General features: G+C 46.5%; 1 long non-coding RNA gene across 1 annotated transcript; it reads left to right on the top strand.

Moving 5' to 3' along the window:
• The first annotated feature begins 19,092 nt into the window (after positions 1–19,092).
• Positions 19,093–21,435, top strand: LOC107196270. Its single transcript, XR_003042601.1, has 3 exons — positions 19,093–19,113; positions 19,205–19,427; positions 20,941–21,435. It is a non-coding gene; the product is annotated as an uncharacterized LOC107196270 (long non-coding RNA).
• Positions 21,436–23,364: the final 1,929 nt, after the last annotated feature.

A 23,364-nucleotide genomic window follows, 5' to 3' on the forward strand; every position in this document is an offset into this window, starting at 1 on the left:
CCTAAGGCACATCAGTTTTGTAGTGTTCCAAGAGTCATTTCTGCCCCAACCTAGAAAGCTTCCTCCTACAGCTCTGTCCCAAATTTCGTAAACCCCTAAATCCCTGTGTTAAATCTCTTTCTGCTTAAAATACCTGTAGTGGTTTTAATGCAGGGAGGAGGCAAGACAATTAAAATGTTAATAAAGCCACAATCAGAAACTGCAATATGCTGATCAGCCCTGCAGCCAGGAGGACACCTGCAGAACAAAGGAAGATCTCTACTGGGATTGCTATCAACCCATTCGCCACTCCCGTGAAGGGGAAACAAGAACCAAGAGTCATCCCCTATGGCGAAATCATGGGGAACCTATGGATTAAAGGCTGGGAAGTGCCAGCCAGAGGACTTTTAGCACCACATACTCTTCTTCTTCCTCAATGTATGTTCATATCAAAGGAAACTGGAACTAAAGAATGACATATAAATTGAATTCCCTGAACACTCAAAGTCCCTCTCAGTGCCTTTACTCTGTCCCCTTACTCACTGCCTTTCCATGTTCCTCTCACTCGCTGCCTGAGAGGAGATCGCACTCTGTCTATGGGGTGTTATCCCTTTTCTAATAAACTAACTTTGGCGTGTGTGTTGAATTCTTTCTACACTCTCCACCAAAGGACCCTCTTCTCTCGGTACAGGGCTTGGTCTCCCCCGTGACTCGGGGAAATTTGCCCTGTCCTGCATCAGTTTCTGTTTTCTGTTCTAAACCCTCGACAACAGACACCATAAAAAAGGAACGAGTGTTAGGAGACTGGGGCAGGGACAAGTGGGAAGGGGTAATTAGAAAGGAATTCTGGGAGGGGGTGACTTTTTAGCACAAAGGAAGAAGAATTTTAAACAGCACAGAGGAAAGATGAGGGCTCCCTGGTGGGAGCGATTACAAAAGCTTGTTTCTCTTTCCCCAAGTTGGTACCTCCCTATCAACGTCCATCTCTCAGCTGGATGGATTATAGTTTTTATTAAGGCCTGGACTGGAATAATAGTTACTTGGTATGTCTGTTTGTTGTCACTGGGAAGTGTGTTATTTCAATATGGGATTCAATACCCAGAAAACAGATTCTCATGAAACTCCTCATGGATCCTGCAAAGATAAATACATCTGGAGAAGGCAGTGCTTTTCCTTTCCTGTTGCCTTCCTTCATCACCCAGCTGGAAACTGCAGGCTGCTGTCTGGGCTCAGCTCCTGATCACCTATCTCCCTGGGGGAGCATAAAACAGAGGGACCAGGTGTTCTCTGACATGGCAAATCAGAAGAAAAATCACTATATTGGGAGTAAGGAGACCTGAGATCTAAATTTAGCTCTGCTACCTACCAGCTGTTTAACCTTGGGCAAGTTTAATTAATAACCAAATCTTTACTATCTTGTGAATCTGCCCACTTCTGTCCATTTTTAAGGCTATAACCTTAACTCAGACCATTATCATTTCTCCTGTTATAACTCCTGTTATCTGTGTATGGTCCACAGTCCATTCTTCTTGGAGCATCCAGAATAATCTTGTTAGAATGCAAATCAGGTCATATCACTTAAGACTTTTAAATGCTTCCCAGTGCCCCCAGGATGTCAAAACTCCTGGGAAGGACATTAAGTCTGATTTGGTCTTAGTGGGCCTCTTCACCTTTCTCTCCAGAAGAGGCTGTATATTAAGGTGAACTAGAACCAGTGGTTCCCCAAATGGGGTGTTCACCCCGAGGGCACGTAAGAGAGTCCACTGGGGTGTGGGTAGAAAATATTAGAACTTCTATGTATATTTTTCTCTAAAAATTAAGAATTAAGCTTTACTACTATTTAACATAAGGCTTAGATCATCTTTCAAGTTGTCACATGTCATGTATCAACCTTAAGTACTGTGTGAAGGTCAGCAACGCAGTGGTTAAGAGGTTGGTGGCCGCCTGTGTAGGCTCTGAAGCCAGACTTCCTGGATAAGTATTTTATTACTATATAAGTGGTTTATTACTGTCATCATCATCATCATCATCATCATCATCATCATCCTGCAAAGAGTGGAACTTCCATGATACAAAAGGATTTATACAAAATGGACAAGAGGATTAATAAGATTCTTGCAGAGCTTTCAGATTATAAAGAAAGATTGATTAATACAAGCCCAAATGAATCACAAGAAAGTCGTGGGGTTACTGTTTCCTCAGTTCTGATTATGACCTCATCACCAGCCACATTAGGAAGTAAAGGCAATGATAACCTAATGAGCTATGATGAAAATTAGCCCCCCTCCAAAAAGTCAAAACTGTGCGGTCTACTTTAAAAAAGATTTACATTCACTGTCCATTAAAGATGACCTGTACCTAGTGTGTATTATGCCCTGACATATTGGCTGTCCTGAGTACATGTATATAATTTATAATGAAACAAACATATTGGGGGTACCTGCTCAAAAATATCTTTCTGATAGAACTGCACAATAAAGAATTTGGAGACTACTGAGCTAGGCATAGACTTGGGTCTAGACTGTGCAAGGACTGGCCCTAGATCCAATTTATGTCCTTTGGTCTAATGCAAGAAGGTGGACTCCTTGGTTATTAATGCCTCTAATGCCTTTATAAAGCAAGGTTGTTACTCTACAGTGTATTTTCAGTGGGCTTTAAAAAAATAGTCTTTGAAATTTAGAGTATTTTACCTACGGAATCATTTGATTTGGATATTTACTCAGAATAAAAGAAAAAAAGGTAAATATTATATGCCATACAAAATTATGTCACCAGTAGAGCGGGTCGTGGCAGCCTGCACCCCCATGATTTTGAATGGCCTCCTGATATTCGGACCAATTGGGTCATACACCAGTTTCATCATTTAGAACCCAGCAAGCAATGCCCTTTGTGCACCACAGTCATTCTTGAAGTAATTTGTTTACCCCAGCCATCAGAACACAGTCAATAAAAGGTAGGGGTTGACAAAGTGGCACTATATAGGCAACAGAGGAAAATTGGAAAAGTGAATTGTAGGTGGTGAGTGACTAGCAATAAATAATCAGCTTATTCCCACTGCAGAAATGTCTGTGACTGGGAGAAAATCTGACCAGTGGAAAATTTGAGTCAGACAAAAGTTGGCCACTTAAATCTGTATGAATACATTCAAGAGTGAACATGTTCCAATTCTCTAAGCATGATGGCTTTTTATAATACCTGGTTTTGTTAAAACCATGTCTGCTGACACTTGGACACTCTCCAGTTACCTGGCATCCGAAATTCTACCATTAGTGATTCACTCCTTGGAGCTAAAGATAGACCTCTTCCTGTACTCTTTTGAAAAATCAAGCACTCCTGGAAAGAGTTAGCACATCGAGTCAAAGATCCCTTAGCATGACTTGGTTTATTAAATGGTTCCACCTGTGGGGAGAGCTCTGGGATAGTACTAGGGCTCTAGGCATCCTGGGAGGGGGTGAATGAGGAGGTGGTGAGCTGCTGGGGCTTGGGTAAAGAGTAAAGACATCGAAGGAGAGTGCCAAAGCCTCGCTTCAATGGTTTTAGTTTTAACAAAGAAAGAATCTGATCCTAACCCTTTAGTTCAGGTCTAAAACAGACTGTCAACCGCTGAATTTATCATGATCTTCTGAACTTGGGTGGGAATCACATCTTTCAGAATTAATTCAGTATAATATAACATTCAAAGGACTCTGAAAAATATAGTCAACCCTCAGTTTTCAGTGACCCTACCATTGGCCTGTTGATGGGTAATCCGAAGTACAAATCACAGCACTCTCTGGGCAATTACACCCATTTTCTTATTGATTATGGACAAACAAGAGATAGGAAGGTGAACTTCTAGAAAGAAGAGAAAAATCCTCTTTAACACACGAAACCGTGATTAGGATTAGCTGTCATACATTTTTCGAGATCCCACTGCTCACTGTTACTGTGGATGACCGAGCAGTGCCATCCTGACGGAATCTTGTTGATGATTTTATTTTTTGATATTCACCTCCCTGCTTGTTGAGCAAGCTGAGCATATCTGTTCAATAACATCCCCTCCACATACACAACGGATTGCTTTAGCAGATTCGATGAAAAAGAAATCAAAGTCGTTTGACAAAAATGTACTTTTCTGATAGAAGTTATAAGTCAGTTACTAACTTAATTTATCAGTTATTTTTATCTTGATTTTTTTTTTATTTTTGTTTTTGGAAATAACAAGTTTAGCTAACTAAAAAGACCAGGTGCCTAATCGACTGGGCTGGTTGTGTTGGCAGATATTTGATATGACATCAATTGACTAAACTGACGGGCATTTGAACAAGTTCAGTCAAAATGTTTGAATCCATCAGTGGGGAGTGTCAACCAATTTTTGCTCTGGAGAAAGCACTCAAGTGCTTTTTTTAAACAAGGAAGTGCAAGTTGTTTGGCCTCGAGAATTAAGAAATAAAAAGCTGATCTTGAAGGAGAATTCTTTGGAAGAACCTGAGTGATTTGTGTCTTCTGATCTCTTGACAGGACCTGAGTTTCTCAAAGAAAGATCAACCTCGTTCCTCTCTTGCTGTGTAACAGAGCAGTTACACTACAAACATGTACACTGTCCTCTTTAGGCATTTGGGGCCGAAATCGGTTGCCTAGAGAGGGGTGGGAAAAAGCCTGGGAAAGGAGGAGATGGCTCTTCCACTCATCATCTATGTTAGGTGATGCAGGTGCTTCTATGTAAATGTATTTTTATGACGTCATGCTTTTTATTTCTTCACAGTGCCTCTATGTGGCAGGTTGGGCTAAAGCTCGGAGAAACTAAGTGACTTGCTCAAGGTCACACAGCTGGTTGGTGGCCGAATCAGCAGGACTGGGTAGGTTGGGGTATATACCCTCTTCTGCCTTTTGCATCAGACCATGTAGTATTGAGCTGACACCTTCGTAGAAGGCGGTCGAGTTTGGTGGAATAAGGGACACACGAAGAGTGATAAAGAAGGAGGCTCTGGAGCCAGATGGCTGAGTTCGAGTCTTGGTGTCCCCCACCCCTGCCCCCACTTCCCAGCATCACGACTTTGGGCAAATTACAGGGCCTGAGTTCTCACCTCTACAAAATGAGGACAGTAATAATATCTACCTGGGGCCAGTTTCATTGGCAATCGACCAGTGCAACTGGCCTGTGCTTAAAAGGGCCCCGGGCTTGGGGTTTGGTGTTCTACAATGGCCATCTTGAAATTCTTAATAATTCAAATATTTTCAATTATTCAGTGAAGTCCTATAGGGCAATGGATCATGAGTGGGGAAGGCTTAGATCCTTGGCTCACACCCAGTTCTGCCTCTTGCTGCCTCTTCCTGTTCTTAACCACCTACTCCCTTCCTCCTGGTGCCCATTGCCCTGCCCAGCCTCTCCCTCCTCACCCCTCACCTGGGCACTGCTGCTGCCCTCTATATGCACAGGTGTGCCCAGGCATCTGTGCACAGTTTGGGGAGGGTCAGAGTTAGGTAACATATTCTGCAGCATCTTGGTCCATTGTGGGTACCAAGAACCTCCTGGAGCAGAGGTTGCAGTGTCTTGGGGATTGCTGACTCATAGTGGGTCAGAACGGAGGGCCCGTGGGAAAGGCAACCGCCTAGCTCAACTCCTGTAGTCTGGTTGGGGTACGGGGTATCTGTCAGTCTGATGGCTGATGGGATGGGAACCTGGCAGCCAGTGGGCTTTTTGTGGGTTCAGTGGATGGCAGGGGCGGGGCTCTGGGTGCCTGTGAGGGTCAACACTGGCCTGGAAGGTATTCCAGGGCCCCAGGAAGTATAACATTAAATAGCAGATAAAAACACCATGGCAGGTCAAGAAAATGAGAGAATTAATAATGGGGAGGTAGGGCAAGGGAGAGAGAGAAGTGGGGAGAGAGAGAGAGAGAAAGAGAGAGAGTGAGAGAGCGTGTACCACCTAAAGAAGAATTAAAAAGTCTTATAATTTTGTACCTTTAACTGTACTTTTCTCTTGCTTTTTGAACAAGGGCCTCCAATTTTCATTTTGCCCTGGGCCCCACAAATTCTGTAGCTGGCCCAGAATTTACCTCAGGGCTATGGTGAGGTTTGGATGAGTAGGCACCTTGAAGTGCTCAGAACAGGGCCCGGTGCGGGCCAGCACTTGGTGCCTTTGGAGAGGGAGGGCCAGAGTCATGCTCCATGGGGGGGGCATCTCTCTGCCCATTAAGCCAGAACAAAACAGAGAATGATATCCTCTCTCCTGGGCCAGGTATTGAGAGGTAACTACTTCCGTAATAGTCAGAGCAGGTCATGGCCAGGTATCTCGCTGAACCCAAGTGGAAGGGAGCAGGGGGATGTCATGTGGTCACATCTGTGCGATTCAGCTCGTTTCCAGCATGATAATGAATTCAAGAATGAGCTTCTGAAATGAACTCTTGATCAGGAGGGAGGCGGTAATTGTGCTGGTTATTAGCGATTACTCCTGGATGGGGTTAAGGGTGTGAGCCATAGAATTAAATGAATTTCCTTTGAAAGTTCTGCTGTGCAAAGTAAGAGATATAAATGCTACATTACGCATTTAAAATACCTCCAGGGTTTGGTTTATAGACTCGTTTATATTTATATATTTATTTGAGTGTTTATGGTTTTCTCTCTGTCATTTTCACGTTGATATCTCTATACTCATTATGGTTTTATGGCTGCTTTTTGGAAATCAGTGGCTGCACACACCAGCATATGATTTGATGAGACAAGGAGATCCAGCAAAGGAAAACAAATTTAATATTGTAGTTGGGGGAAGAGCCTTCCCGTGGGGTAAGAAAGTTAAAAAGGAAGCTCGAGGTCTGTACATGTTAGTCAGGATCTTGGAAAGTTATTGCTAGAAGGCAGCTGAGGGATGGTTCGGTCCCAACCCTCCTTGGAAAGAGGAGGAGGCAGAGGCCGTGAGAGGTGGAGAGATGGACCACATGTCTCATACTTATTGTTCAGAAGTCAGGATGGGGGCCCAGGTCTCCCGATGGCCAGTGCCACTCCAGACTCATTTTCTTTTCCTTGTAATATACAAGGGGTAATTTCCATTGAGCACAGCGGGCAACACATCTAGAGCCCATGATATTTTTAAGGGCCCACAAAGATGCTTTAATTTCTTTTAAAATCAGAAAAAAAATTGCATGTAATCCATCCTGCATTCTATTCATCTCGATACCAATGCAGTCATAAAATATAATTTTTAATATTTTTTTATGGAGGAAGGGACCTATGAAAGCCAAGTGCCTGGGGCCCCTGCAAATCATAATGTGGCTCTGCCGATGGAGAATCTCCAAGAGAGCCATGGGAGAGACGCGGGGGAGTGGGCCCCCGAATCAGCCACACCCCATGATGATGCTGAAGTTCAATTCCTTCCCCCTCCCCACCCCCTTTCGGGCTCCTGTGTCTCGAATGTCTTTTCTTCTATCTCTCTGTAGAGAGGTAATTTCAAACAGGGAAGAGGGGGTTCTGAGTGTATATTACGATGGGTAAGGAGTGATGGAGATCACCTACATGGGCGAATCCACGCTGAACAGCAAACCTCTGTTGACTCAGTTTTGATCAGAAGGTACTAGAGGATGTTCCAGGCCTCAGAGACTCCACGGTGTGCATGAGTTATAGCTGCTGTGTAAATGTGTGGATGGCCTATCCATAGAAGGTTCCAGTTAGTAAAATGCAAGATGTGTTGGGTGTCTCTGATTGGGTGTGTATTGATTGGGGGGCACCTCCCCAAACCTCATCAGCCTGCGAGGCTCCCCAGTCTCAGTAAAAGGGACTGTCGCTCACTGCTGTAGACTGAAAGTTTGTGTCCCCCAACCCTCCAAATCCATACGTGGAAATCCTAACTCCTCCATATGATGAAATCTGCAGGTGGAGCCTGTGGGAGGTGATCAGGTCATGAAGGTGGACACCTTATAAAAGAGACCCCAGAAAGCTTCTTTGCCCCCTCTGATAAGGGCGCATCATAAAGATGGCCATCTATGAACCAGGAAGTGGGCTCTCACCAGACACTGGATCTGATGGTGCCTTGACCTTGGATTTCCAGCCTTCGCAACTGTGAGAAATAAGTGTTTGTTGCTTATAAGCCGCCCAGTCTACGGTGTTTTGTTATAGCGGCCTGAACTAAGACACCCAGTTACTCAGCCCCCTCTTTCTCTCACACCCCACACAATGCATGAGCCATCCTTGTTAGCTCTACCTCTAAAGTACATCTAAAATTGGCTTCTCATCACCTGCCAGGCGGTCGAGCCCAACGCACCACCATCTCTCCTGGGTTATGTGAGTAGCCTCTGCACCAGGACCAGTTTCTCCGATTCCTGTGTCTGTCTTCAGTCCAGACTGAGCAGCCTGAGTGGCCTTGGGATATCTAGCATGAGTTCCTCCCCTGCTCGAGACCCCTCCAGTGACTGCCCAGCTCACTCAGACACAAGCCGAAGCCCTTCTGCCACCCACTTGGTCTCTGTGACCTGGCCTCCGGATCATTCTCTGATGTCATCTCCTTCCCCTCAATTGCTCTCCTGTCTCGAGCATGTCAAACCCACTCTTGCTCCAGGACTTTCGCATGTGCCATTCCCTCTGCTCACAACATCCTCCCTTGGTTAGTCATGGCTCCTTCTCAGAGAGGCATTCTTCAGTCACGTCTCTACTATAGCACCCCCCACCCCAACTTTCCTCAGAGCAATCACTACCACCTGACATTCTAACATATTCCATTTGTTTCCTGTCTGTCCCTCCCACAGAGATGAAGCCCCCAGGGCAGGTACCATGTCTTATTCACCGTTTTATGTCTAGGCCTATAGCAAATCACATGTTCAAATAATATTTGTTGTACGAATGGATAAAAGGCTGGAACTGTAATTTATTCTTTAAAAATGTCTGAACATCTGCCTGTATGGGCAGGTTTTCTATTTTCATCCCAGATTTAGATCTTCAAATCCTGTTGATTCCTCCTCGTCTCATGGGGGCCTCGGCCTAGTTCCATCCTTTAACTTTTTCAAGTGCTTTCCGGAAATAGCCAGGTAGCTGGTCTCCCCACCTGTCCTTATGCTGCCAATAAAGGGTATTTCTAGGATATAACTTGAGCCTGTCCCTCCCCTGCCGAGAGCCCTGCAGAGGCTCCCTGCAGCCTTCCGGGTGGACAGTGCTGCTCAGACTGGCGTCCAGCCTCCCTTCTCGCCCCGCCTGCCTTCCCCTCGTGGCTGCAGCCATCTGCGCTTTCTCAGTTCCTGAAACTGGCCCCACTGTCTCAGGCCATAACTTTTGTATACCATAAATTATCACGACACTATTATTGCTGAAAACAGCCCTCAAATTGACAGGGAAGGGAGAGGGAGAGGACAAAAAGATCACTCCCCACCCCAATAAATTTCAGATGCAACTGTGGGAAGAGAAAGAGAGGAGCATTGCTGAGAGAGCTGGAGATGCAGTGGAGGGGCCAGGATAATGCTACTGGCAAACATTTCGTCCATTAATGCAGCCAACATTCACGGCACACACAATGCGAGCCAGAGGGATGCTGGGATGGGCACTGGGGGGAGCTGGTGGTGCAGAGGTGAGATGCTTATCGGTTCTTGGTGGGGGCAGACAGTAGCCAGGTAGTTATGCCACAGAGTGATGAGTATCCTGGCAGAGGGAAGTAAGGATGGTGAGGGAGCCCAGAGCGAGGGCTACCCACACCTGGAGAGCAGGGAGCTCTGGGTTAGTCTTTGATGGGGAATAAGAGGTGGTGAGGCAAGACGTGGGTGAAGGTCAGAGGACAGCAAAGGCCTTGGTGCTGAGGTAGAGCTGGTGCGGTCAGTTCTAGTATGGTTGCAGCAAAAAGCCTAAGGGGACAGACAGGTGAGAGGGTAAGGCGGGCAAGTCAGGAGTGCACAGCTCCCCAGGTAGCCTGTGGCAGCTGGGAGAGGGGTCTTAGCAATCAATGAAAGGGCTGGTCCAGGTGCAGAGCTTAGAAATACGCTCTCTTGGCCATGTGGATCTGGAGGCTGGGAAAGCAGCTGGGAGACCACTGCAGGAACTCACCCGAGAAACGAGAAACAGTAAGAACACATACAGCCTATCTTGGAGACCTGTTTGGGGTTTAGATGGAATTGGTTGGTGGACAGCTCCAAGGTCATTCTTGGGGACAGGGACACTAGAGAGCCGCTTAAGGAGGGGTGGCTTCAGGCGGTGGTAGATGGGCCTGACAGAGAGGAGGCGGAGGCTGAGGAGTGGGGGGGAGGGGGGCAGAGCAGCTGATGGTCTGTTTAACGCGTCAGCTTGGCTGGGCTACAGTCCTCCCTTATTCACGTGAACATTAACCTGGGTATTGGTGTGAGGGTATTTTGTAGATGCAATTAAAATTCATAATCAGTTGACTTTAAGAAAGGGAGATTATCTTATATGATCTTGGGTGGGCTTGAGTAAATCAGTTAAAAGTCGTTAATTCAGAACTAACACTTTCCTGAGAAAACAGAAATTTTACTCGTGGACAGTAGCTTTCTCCCATGCCTGAGAATTAATTCCCTATGGATTTTGGGCTTGCCAAATCAGCCGGCCCCCCAAATCACATAAGCCAGTTTCTTACAATAAATTAATCTATATCTCTCTATGTCTGTCCATCCATCCATCATCTCTCCTACTTTTCTGGTTGACCCCTGACTGATACACCAGCTATGAAGGAGAACAAACTCAGCCCCTTGCCTGGGCAGGCCTCTTGGTTTCGTCCAGCCATGTCACTCCCCAGGTGAGGGTGCCTCTTCCCCTGCCTCTTTTATCAGGAGCCTCGTGGAGTAGCAGGCAGCAAAGATGAGTCTGTCCAGGGAAGGGAAGCTTGTGTCTGCCCACCTTGTGCACACGTGCACACAGCTCTAATAGTAGGACCGATCCCTGCCTCTCAGAGGGACCTAAACCAAACTACCGAAGGCGCCTGACTTTATAAGTTATCCCCTTTCTCTTATTCAACTCCTGGGCAATTCCCTTTGGGTTTAACACATCACGGGAGAATGCCCGTTCTGGCATCTTTCCTTCTCTTTTAATTCTAATATCTCCCTGCTCCCCAATAAGGGTTTGAAATATACCCACTGTGTTTTTAATGGAGATCCCGCTCTATCTGCATTTGCCTCCATTAACCAAAATCAATCTCAGGAGTCCTGTGGGTGAGATCAATTTTGTTCCAGGTAGCTGTGCCAGTTTCCACTGCTTCCAATAGTATTTCAAACTTATCGCGAGCACTTGGCAAGCCAAACATTTCCACATGGTTTACCCACATTAATTAATTTAGTCTCATGCCACCATGGCGAGACAGGAGAGTGCAACTGGGGTGCATAGGGAGAGTTTAAAGGGGCGCTGGAGGGGAGAGGGTCCTCGTGAACAAGGGGCGAGGGCGGTGGGTTGTCCCCCCAGAGCAGATGCTTTTCCTCCCATCCACAGTGGGTGTTTTTCTTTTTCTTGGATGAGATCTGCACTGCTCAGCAGGAGGGCCTCCATGAAGCATGAGCAACAGAAGCCCCGCCATCCCATTTCTTTGCTGTCTTCATGAATGTCGAGGGGCCAAATCCTTCTTCGTGAATGTGCTGGGGGCTGCCTGCTCAGTCTGATGCTGGTTCCCAAGGCCTGAGTCAGGTGCGTCGAACAAGGATGCTGCCTGCAAGACTGTAGAGTGTGGGGGAGTGGGAGGCTGGGAGGAAGGGGAGTGGATGGAGGCTGCCACTAACTGGGTACCTAGTTTCACGCCAGGAAATGTGCATCTTTCTTGGTCCTTAGCCTCACAGCAACCATGCTAGGTAATTATTACTACTTCCTGATTGCAGAAAGGGAAACTGAGGCTCTGCCTGGCTTGAAAGTCTTTGCTGTTTCCCGTACATGTGATATCTATTACAGGGAAGAGAGACCCAGCTGCAAAGCTTGAAAGAGGCAGTGAGGCTCAGTGGAGAGTTCCCGGTTTCTAGCCTCAACCACATGACTTTGGGAAATTCACTTAATGCTTGAGTGCTTAGTTAAATGGAAAGATAGTTTAGTGCAGTGGCAAAAGTTGTGGGGTTTGAAGTCAGCCTGTCTTATGCTTTAGAAACTTCTATGCCACAGCTTAAAAAATATCTGTAATACTTACCTTAGGGAGTTATCGATGAAACGAGATATTGCATCTAAAGTGCTTAGCACAGTGACGGCCATATAGTTGAATGCTAAACAACTGCTAACTCTTATTAATTCCTCATACGGAAGTGTGGAGATCATTCCTTCAGCTAATTTTAATGAGCTCCTGATTTTTGTGTACTGTTATGCTTGGTATTATAATAGATATATAATTGAAAGGGTGTAAAGAATACTATTATTTTTATAATGCAAGGAAATAGTTTTAAAATGTGGTTGGTTGTGCAAGTAGGTAAAACTGTTGAAATGGTTAAGTAAATGAGGTGGTCAGGTTCGGGGGTGACTAATGCAGAAAGGCTTCATGGAAGACTACAAGTCTGGGCAGTGTTGGAAAGAGACAGGTTTTGGAAAAAGAAGCAGTCATTTCTAGAGGCAGGGCGAAGTCTCGCAGAGGTGGGAGAGTTCTTTGTGTGTGTGTGTGTGTCTATGTGCGTGTCTTTGTGTATGTCTCTGTAAATGCACGTGTGTTCGCGTGTGTGGCATGGAGACGGATGATGGACAGTTGCCTGGAAGGAGCCTGTTCTGACGGGTGTGACCACCGCTGAGGGCAATGGAGTCGGGGTAGTGCTGAGCCATGCAGTCCATGTGTGGAAGTCTTACTGTGGTAGTGAGACTTAGGGTATAGAGTTCTTGACTTGTTTCTTAGAATTCCAGAGTTGAGAGCTGGAAGACATCTGGTTCAGCCTCCAGTCTATCAAGCTAGTAAATATTATCCCAATTTTTATAAGGAAGCGACTCATAAGTGCCAACAGTTGTAATGGGTCTGCTATCACCGCCCCTGCTCTCCCCTGGTCTGTCCTGTGTCCTGACACTTCTGTTAACAGAGGCGACAATGAGTCCAAGAGATGGAATTGGGGAGTGTTAGGGAGGAAGGAAGGGACAAGCAGGACTTTGCAATCCTAGCAATAAATAAGGCAAGTCATGAAGCTAGTGGCAAAACCCTGCAGTGCCGTTCTCGGATTGGAGGCGGCTATGAATTGTTCTCATGCTGCTTTCCCTTCATCCCAAGCCCTGGTTCTCCTGAACCTCGTTTCTAATGTCCAGTATTCTGTGATGGGTCTTACACTTAAATCCCCCACTGCGACAGCACGGCGCCTGTACCCTGCATCCTCGTGCCCTCTCACCTGGTACCCCGTTCCTGAGAGTCATCTGTGCTGTCTGTACCGTGGTACTTTTCAAAACTCTCCTCTAGCAGCAAATATTCCATGCCTTACACATTAACGCTTCCTCCTGCCCCCTAATGCCCTGACTCTCTGTTATAAACCCTGCACCCATGCAGTCTATTCTACCAGCATCCTATGCTCTTGACTTTGTCTAAGGTCCTCATTTAAATCACATTTATAAAGTAATCAGCACTGAACACATTTGTCGAGGAACTCCCCGTGCAGGGGCTTTTTGTGATGCCCAGTGCCTTCACTGCTGGGCAGTCATAGATACCCCAATTTTTTTATTGAAGGAATTGAGGGGCAACATTCTGGCCGGAAGCGAGTGTTGTTAATGTCTAAAGTTATGTGTGCATAGCAAGCCCATAGTTATTACTTAGCTCGAATAGTGAAGATCAATAAAAACAGGAAAGTTTTCTAAATATCTTTTTGTTCACCCTTTACATAAGATTGAAGAGATGCCTAGTCTCCACATCTAAGAACATTATTGTTAGGATTTTATTGTTATTAATAGTATTATCGTTTGGATGACTGGGCAGGGGGGCTATTGGAGATTAGAGAAGGCCTAAACCCTATGTACCCGCCCCCCCCGCCCACCCCCTTTTGTTGCCACTGCTGGCATGTTGCGCACCTATGTCTTCTGTTCTATATCTGCACTTTTGGGTACAGTTGTCACTCGCCACATGTGGCTATTGAGCACTTGAAATGTAGCTGGTCCAAACTGAGATGTGCCCTAAATGTAAAATGCACACTGAATTTCAAAGACAGCACAAAAAATATAATGTAAAATATATCACTAATAATTTTAATGTTGATTACATGTTGAAATGATACTATTTTGGATATGATACTATTTTGATACTATTTTGAAATGGTACTATTTAGGCTAGATTGAATAAATGATTAAAATTAATAGAGAGTGTTAGTTTTTGTTTTTTAAATGTAATATACTGAAAATTTTTTAAACTTTTTTTTTTTACTAAAAAATTACACGTTAAACATATTGATGGCATGCATTATGTTTCTATTGGACAGTGTTGGTCTGGAACCCTGGATCTTTAGTTGTTTGGCAATGCAGGGTCCACGGGTCCCTTTAGATTCTGTCAGATTGGAGAACAGGCCTGGGGAGTGACTGATTAATACTGACTGTCACTCAGAGGAACGGCTTCACCTTATTGCCCACCTACTCTGCGCTGAGCCCTTTCAAAGAATGATGCTCGCAGTAGCCACAGAGGTTGAGAGTCCGTAAGCCATATCTGGGAGAGCTAGATTCAAGCCCAGCTCTGTTGGACTAAGTGTCTACTGGGTGTGCCCGCCACAGTGCTTTGCCTCCCTTCGCCAGGGAGAGTCAAGACAAAAGAGGCCTGGGGTCAAGTGCTGCCCCTTCCCGCTCTCAAACGCCTGTTTCTCTTGGCTGTACAAGGCCTTCGGAGCTGGGCGGAACACAAGGCGGTGTGTTTTGGCTGTGAACAGAGCCCTGGGGACAAGCCTCCCGCCTTCCAGTCTCGGCTCTCGGGCAGCATGTTTTGTGACTGCAGGGAATTGACCTCCTGAGTCTGCTTCCCAAGATGCGGACAGGGGACAGGGCGCCCAGGTTCATGTGAGAGCTGTTTATGGTGCTCAGCCTCCAGCTGGAGAGGAAACTGCTTCTATCTGATATCCTGATGTGTGGTGTTGGCAATAGGACGTTGGAATCTTTAGACATGCTGGATTTTTAGATGACGTGCTGGATTTTTATTTATTGTAGAGGCATTTATAGGCTCATAGATTGGGATAGAAAGAAGCGGAGGGATTGAAAGATTATCTAGTGCAACCCTCTCATTTTACACGTTAAACAAATGGAATCGGAAAGGTTAAATGTCTGCCTAAAGTCTCCAGCAAGAGGTGGAAACTGCCACAGGGGGCCAGCTCCTTTTGGTCAGCAGCCTTCCCCCCAGGATGTGAGAGAAGCGTTGGTGCTGGCTGTTCCTGACCCAGTGATTATGTACACTCATTACTACCCTGCCAGAGAGGTACAGGTACTGGACTCTCTGTTCTTGTGGCATGTGGCTGCTGCCAGCTGCTGCAAAGCTTTCAATCAAAGGACTTCTCATGGCCCCAAGGACTCTGCACCTACTCCAGGTCTCCCAGTGCCTGAGCCTTGCATCTTGGAAATCTAGTGGTTTTTCCGCTGGGCAGCAGGAGGGCTAGTTCGAGCCACTGCTGTGAAATTGATGAAATGTCCTTGGCCCTCCCAGCTGCCTTCTTGTACATGTGCTTTCTCGTGGGTGCCTCTTTTGGTGGAGGAAAACAATCAGGTAAAGAGCAGAGAGCCTTGCTACTCATGGTGTGTTCCATAGCCCAGCGGCACCTGCGAGCTCATTAGAAATGCAGAATCTCAGCCTCCTCCACAGACCTACTGAATGAACCTACGTTTCAACAAGATTGATAGGGAATTTGTATGCCCATTATTACAGCTTGAGAAACCCTGGCTTAGAGTATTAGTGACTTAATGTGTTACCATACTCAGGGGTATTTGCATATCAAAAAGGTAAGGAGAGAGTGTGAAATGTTTAATTCAAAGAGTCCACCTCCAAGGTGAGTGAGAGCGGGGAGAGTTAAGACCTCAGTGTCTGCCATCGGTATTTAGGTCTGTGTGTATCGGGGTGGCTAGCAGGATGGGCAGTTTGAGGGCTCGAGCTCTCCAGCCTGACTGCAGAGGTTTGAACGCTGGCTCAGTCGTTTATGTTAGTTATGTGATCTTAGTCAGTGATGACACCTTGGGCAACTTGCCTCAGTTTTCTCATCTGCAAAAGGGGGAAATAGTATTACCTCATAGGGTTGTTAGGGTGAAATGATTTAATTCATGCCAAACCCTTAAAACAGTGCCATAGTAACACACTGTAAGCGTTCAATCAAAGTCAGCTTTCATTCTGATCATTTCCATGCACAAAGCTGCCCCTGGCAACTGGGTCAGAGGTGCTGCTGCTTGCAGAGTGTGCCATTCCTGTTTCAGGGACCACTGCATGGACGACGGGGGGCTAGGTATGTTCTGTGCACCCTTCTATTCCAGGAGTCTGAGCTTTGGATCCCTAGGGTGCCAAGACACATGGGGAAGGAGTGCCCCAGCTGGCTTCCTGTGTGGCAAACTCTGTGCGCGCGCGCGCGCACACACACACACACACACACACACACACACACACACACACCCCTGAACTCCTGCAATTGCCCAGGTCCTGTGGCGATTTCCAGAGAACAAAACCAATTCCCCTCCAGGGAGCTGAACTGTTTGAAAATAAACATGCAATCATTTTACGATCTGAATTACACTCCAATAGGAAATGAACCCAGAGTGTCCGGCTTCTTCAAAATGGGACATTTCATAGCTGGCCAGGGGGTCTGGGCCTATGAATTCATGCAAAAAACAAAAAACAAAAAAAAAAACAGTATTGTCAGCAGCTCTGATCTGAGGCAGAGAGGGCCAGTGCCCAGTGAAGGGGTCAGCCTCCTGCATCCAGGCACGTGGCATGCTTTGGTAGAAAGAACGAAATTGGGATTCAGGAGCTCTGGGTGTTTAATTTGCTGGACTTTAGGCAAGTCATTGTCTCTTCCTCTGCCCTTGGCCCCTCCGCTATAAAACAAGGATGGACCCTAAATATCTTTTGGGATTGCTGGGGTCTCTTGTGTTCTGAAACAAATCATCCCAGCAGCTAACTGATCCCTGTTGAATCTGTAGCAGACTGACAGGGAGAGGAATCATGGTGACCACCTCCTTTTCTAAGAAGAGTCAAAACAAACCTTGAGCAAGCCTGGTGCTGCGGGGGTCTCAAGGAGCCCTCATACCCAGACACGGAAATTTACAGCCTCTTACGAATTCTTAGTACCTCCTTCCTCAATTGCACCTCCCGCCTGACACCCCGCCCCAGCCATGCCACTTCCCCCGTCCCCAGCAAGTTAACCAAATTCTCTCTTCGTGGATAGTTCAATGGAAAGTTAGTCTGAAACGACAGTATATCATATTTCATGAATTTAATAGGGTTTTCATGATTTTACAAAGTGCCTCCACCAGACACTCACAGCTGGAGGCGGCTCAGCGGGAGGCTGAAGGCCTGCATCTGGGTTTTTCAACTCTTGCCAAAATCCATTGAATTTGATCCGGAATGACTATGAATCTTTGGAATGTACAGTCCCTTTTCTCTTGCCTTATCCAAATAAAAAAAGGGGAGGGGGCGGGGGGTGCGGGGAACCGTCCTAGGAGATTTCCATATGGAAACACTAAACGTGCATTATAAAGGATTTCCTATAAACAAAATCACCGTCAGAGATGTTGGACCCTCACCACGTTGAAAACAAAGGGCCCTTGTGTGTGTGTTTGTATGTACGTTAAAACACAGATACAGGTATTCATTCAGGGTGCCCCGGCAGCCCCCTTTTCTCTTTCCAGCTAACTCTCCCCTTTCCACCTCCCCCACCCCCAAAACTAGCCCCAAACTCCTAACAAGAACAAACTTTAATCGTTCTGCGCAGTAAATCCCCTACAAATAAATACCCAGGGCAACTTCAAACGCGCTTAATTGGAAGCACATGGGAAGAACTCCACACTCCCGGCCGAGGCTGCAGCGTTGCAATTCCACGTTATGATCGGCCATAAATACGCACCGTAATGAGCAGAGTTTGGGGTTCCCTTCTGTGTATCAGAAAACTGCAGGTTTGAGTTTTTCCACATTCTTTTTCCTCCTTTGCCCTGCTTTTGTTCAGTCATCAAACTTCACGTTTAACACCGACCCCCCCACCCCATCAACCCCAAATGAAAAAAGACAACCACAATCTAAACGACCCTTCCTCTGCCTTTAACCTCTCCCCACAACTCCCCCGCTCCAACCCTTGCATGACTGTCCTGTCTTTCCCTCTGCTGTAAAAGAATTACGGTTTAGGGTTTATAGGGTTTAAAAAATGTGTTCAATCATCAGGATGGGAGAAATGAGGCTAAATCACCTCTGGGCCTTCTAATGGTTTTATCATAGAATTATAGCTGGAAGGGGCTGGCAGGAACTTGGAGAGGTCACAAAGTCCATCCTCCTGCCTCCATGCTGCTTCGTCTACAGCATCGGGGCCCAAGGGTATCCACCTTCTCCTTAGAGAGAAGTTTCTGTGACATCCCCTGGCAACTCTACTCCACCTCCAAGCTCACAAAATAGGAACCCTTTCACAGGTCCTATGGAAGCCACATGATTTAAGGCTGTTTCTCCTCATTCCATCTTTGGGGGACAGAAGACTTTTAGATGTCACCCTGTGGGAAGATGTCACTGGGGAGAATGCCTCCAGCCCAGTTGGTAGGAGAAACTCTTTCTGGTTTCAAAGGGAGGGAAACTCAGCGCCAAATTCCCTGTGTCTACTGCTGCATATCAGACTTAGAAGGGGCTTCAGAGGCCATCCATCCAAATGCCCTGAAGGGCGGGACTCCGCTCACCAGTTCCCCTGACCCGTTGACTTTTAGCCTGGGACCTATATTGTGTTAGGAGGTAAGAACTACTATGAAGAAAGTGAAAAAGGGGCGAGGGTTAAAGTTTAAATAGGGTGGTCAGGGAGCACCTCACTGAAATGTGTCAACTGAGTGAGAAGTGAGGGTCAAGGGGGCCACAAACAGATTGAATGGATGAAGTCTAGAGTAAGCAGAAGGGGAAGAGATGGCGCTGGGGAGGGTGGGGGCAGTTTGACTCTATGAGAGACGGGAAGCCATGGAGGGTATTAACGGAGGATGATATAACCTAACTCACACCAGGGAAAGGCCCAGGGAGGTTAATGATTATCCACAGCCAATTTCCGACAGAGCCAGAAAAGAACCCGGGCTTTCCCATTTCCAGTTTGTGCATCGCCCACAAAGGTCTGCTGCTTTTGATCTTGATATTCCAGCACTTAACACTTTTTCCCCATAAAAATGCATTTTCATAAACATATTTTTGTTCTATATTCAGAAACCCGCTGCCAGAGTCTCAATGTCAGATTACAGAAGCATACGCCAACCTACGGAGATTACGGGATTTTCTGAAGTTCACTCAGAGGGGAGCTGGACCCCACCACGCCCAACGTCCGGGCCACTGCTTGTCGGTCACAGAACTCTCCTTCCAAAAAAGGAGGCCTTACATTCTCCTCCCCCAGGTTCCTGCGTGGCAGCTTGTCTCTTTGGCTAATCAACAGGTACATTTCTTGACACCTTCCATTCACATCCGGCTTCGGCAAAATCAAGCCTCATTATCTGTGTTCCCGTATGCTCTTCAGCAGTCACGTGATGGGAGAAGTAGCCCTGTGAAGGGGGCAATTTCTGAGGCTAAATTGGCATGTGGGGTGGAGGGAAAAGTGTAGGTGGGTGTGCACTGGCTGCCTTCAATCTCACACAATGAAAGCTGGACAGAATGTGGTAATTAGTAAGCGCTCAGGATTCTGACGGAGCAGCCATCTGAGAGGAGGCGTGAGGTCCTGTGAAGGTGCAACAGATCTGACCTCCTCTTAAATTTAATCTAGCCCATGGGACAAGTACTGTTTCTGCTTGAAGTTATAAAAAGGCAGCACCATTTTAAAAATCATCACCATTGACAAAATTCTTAAAAATGGCAGATGGCCTGTCTCTGTGTGGCACTGACTCTGATTCTAGGTCTGTGCTGTCCTACACCAATAGTCACTAGCTACATGCAGCTAGTCCGAGTAGAGCTGTGCTGCAGTGTAAAATGTACACCAGCATGTCAAAGACTTACTATGAAACCAAGAATGTAAAACATCTCATTAATAATCTTTATAAGGATTAGATGAAGTAATATTTTGAATATGTTGAGATAAAATAATATTAAGAATAATTTTGGCTGTTTCGTTTTATAAATGTGACTACTGAAAAATTTGAAATTACATATGCGGCTTGCATTCAATGGCGTGCTGGAGCTGGCTCATACCAGCTTGAGAGCCATTGTGTACCCTTCTTCCCAATTGTGTTTAGTGTGGTCAGGTCGGTAGCTTGAAGTTAGCTATGGTGGAAGTTTTTGTACCATGCAAATTGGGAATTGGCACGTGCTCCAAAAGAGCTTTTTTTTTTTTTTTTAGAGACCTGGTTTATCAACACACCACTCCTCACATTATATTTCTCAGTTCTATTCTAGATATTTCATTTCCCAAGATTCCTTTCCTGGGTGTGCAGGTTGAGCGTGGGAGTTTTGTGTGTTTCTCTCTGTCTCTTTCCCCTACTGCTTGTCTTATATCATGTCCCCATAGCCACTGAATAAGTACTATATATAAAATATTGTTTTAGACCATGGAGATTTACAATGAATAATCACGATCCTCAGGACACTCAGGATCTAGTGGGAATGACAGCTGTGAGAACAGAAATTGGGTGAACGCCTGTGGCAGTGGTGAAGGTGGGGTCCAATGAATAAGACAGCCCATAGCGCTTGGACAGGGGCGAGAAGCAGAGGCAGGGAAGGCTTCTGAGAGAAAGGGCTGTTTGAAGCGGGCCTTTAAGGATGAATAGGAGTTTGTCGGGGCAGACTCTGGGAAAGATCGTTCTCGGTGGATGGCAGTGCCACAGCCCAGGAGACAGGAAAGAAGAGTGACGTTAGATGAGCCCGAAAGAGAATTTTTGGAACACAAAAAGGAAGGCTTTGTATAACTTGCTAAAGAGCCTCACGCATGTATTTTCTCTTCCCCTTCCTTCTCTTCCCAGGAAATTGGAAAGTAGAGCATCTAAACTTAAAGCTTCATCTGCCAGGAGTCTGGGATTCTGTGCACAAGATGAGGTGGCCGGTGAGGAGATGAGACTGGACCCCGGGAGGGCCAGGCGGGAGATGGGCTCAGAGACTCCATGTGTGGGGAGGCTGGGGCTCCATTTCGTCATTTGGAATGTTCTTAAGAGGGTGGATCACTTTGAGGTTCCCAGGGGTGTGTTTCACTGGAGATGCAGAGTGAAGGTGAAATACAATCTCTGCCCGTCGGTGCCGGCGCAGGGTGGGAGCGGTACAGTGACTTTACGGCAAAGGTGGTGAAAAGAGCACAGAGACAGAGGCCAGCTGTGCGACGCGGGAAAATCATCCCCTCTCTGGACCTCAGTTTCCTCACCTCTTAAAAGGAGCAAGTTGCACTGACTTTTGTGTTCCGATGTTTATCACATTTGTTAATTAGTTCATGGTTTCTCTTCTTAAGTTTTCAACACGTGACTAGAATATTTCTTATAAACCTTGAATGAATTTATTCTTATCGATGTGGCTTTGGTCAGTATCACAATGATCAGTAGCTCATCATGGGAAATAAAAAGCTTTTTCAACTCTGTACTTTAGTCCCCTGCTCTGATATGGCTGACAATACTAAGACCTAAAGTATGGAATTTCTAACCAACCCAAGAGCACAGGGGTTTGCACATTTTCCTAGCATCTCTGGCCCCATATCATTTCCTCCCTAATTTGTCAGGGGCTATCTCACCGTTCTGAGACCAGGGATCGTACGATTCAGGAGTTGGAGGTGGAGGCTTGGCCGTGTGGACCAGGTGCCCAGGGTGAGCCCTTCCTTTCATCATCTCTCCATGGCTAGAGATTCTTGCTGCCTCAGAAACCCCTTTGCCAAGAGCAAAGGTTTTCTGAGCCGGATGGTGTCTTGCGTGTTCGTTTTGATTGTTTCTCTTTTCATCTGTAACTTACTCTTTGGGTTGCTCTGCCTGTCTCTGCCAGAAAGTGCTTCTAAATGACAGCTTTTGTCATTCTTGTTTTTTCCCCTCTGCCCCGGAGTCACCAGTGGTTTCTTGGGGGCAGACAGAGGGACACGCATCCATTGAATGACTGAGGCTCTCTTGAGCTGATCACAGCTTCGTTTCTTCAACTTTGGTATTCTCTGTCTATCCTCCGGGCTGCCCCCAAGAACCGTCCTTCTCCTCACCTGGATGATTTGGTCACCTGCCCCCACTACAGCTCCAGAGACACCTCCAGTTTCCTTTCTGCTCTTTAATTCCTTCGAGACTCTGAAAGTTCTCTTTTCTTGGTGAAATTTCCCCTTCGTTTCTAGCCTGCACTTCCCATGAGTGTCTACAAACGCCTGCTGTGGGTCCTCTCTCGGATCCTCCTGTCTGTGTCTTGTCTGGGAGTGCAGGGATCCTGTGGGTGGAGGAGCAGGACTGGATGGCCACCCTCCCCTGGACGGACTTCGTGACACTGAATGCGTCATTTCAGCTCTTTGGCAACCTCAACTGCGTGGTCTATAAGATAGGAAGAATACTGCCTGACCTTCCTCACAAGAAGTCATTTGAGGATCAAAATGGACAACACTTAATAGGAGTTGAAGGGCTGAGTCAACAACCATGGAGTAGATAGAACTGAGGTGTCTCTGCCGGGTCTTGTGCTCGGTGAGCACTCATCGATGGATTAAGTGTCATGATGATGGTTCCTGTGATGTTCCCCTTAAACTGAAACGAATACATAAGCAGGAAAAACTGGACATGGGTCTGTTTGGAACGGAGCATGTTTAACCAAAAAAAAAAAAAAAGACGTGGGGTAGTGGGCAGACATGGTGATAGCTGTGTTCAAACACTTTAAGGGCTGTCAGGTGGCAGGATGGTTGACTTATTCTGCTTAGAGCTGGAGGGTGAAAGGAGGCTGTGGACACTTGGAAGGAGGCAGATGTCTAAGGGAGGAAAGAAATTTCTAATAAGTAGAACTGTCCCTCAGGCCCTGTGCCTGTGGGTGACAGAGGAACCCTAGAGGTGCCTGGGAAACCCGGAAGGTTGCAGACGGGGGTGTCATTCCTCAGGCTGAGCACACAGTGGGGAATGAGGACAGACTCTCTGGGGGACCAGAAACAGCTGAGATTATGGTTGTCTTTGTGCCTCTGGTAGACTAGACTGAATGGCCGCCCCCCTAGGCTTGCTCACAACTCAAAGCCTGCTTGAAAACAACAACTAAACAGCCAACACTGACTGTCTCTGTTCTTATTATTATGTCCACTTTGCAAGTGAGAAAACTGAGGCTGAGATGATACACCACTTGCCTTAGTTGTATGGCAGAGGCCATATTCAAACCCGGTCTCCCACACTCAGAGCCCTTGGCGTTGATGTTGCTCTTGGCTGCCACTCAGTGTGCTTGGTGATCGCCTCCTCTCCTTCGAC

The sequence above is a fragment of the Pteropus alecto genome, unplaced genomic scaffold, assembly GCF_000325575.1.
Source record: "Pteropus alecto unplaced genomic scaffold, ASM32557v1 scaffold146, whole genome shotgun sequence".
In the NCBI taxonomy this organism is placed as follows: Eukaryota; Metazoa; Chordata; class Mammalia; order Chiroptera; family Pteropodidae; genus Pteropus; species Pteropus alecto.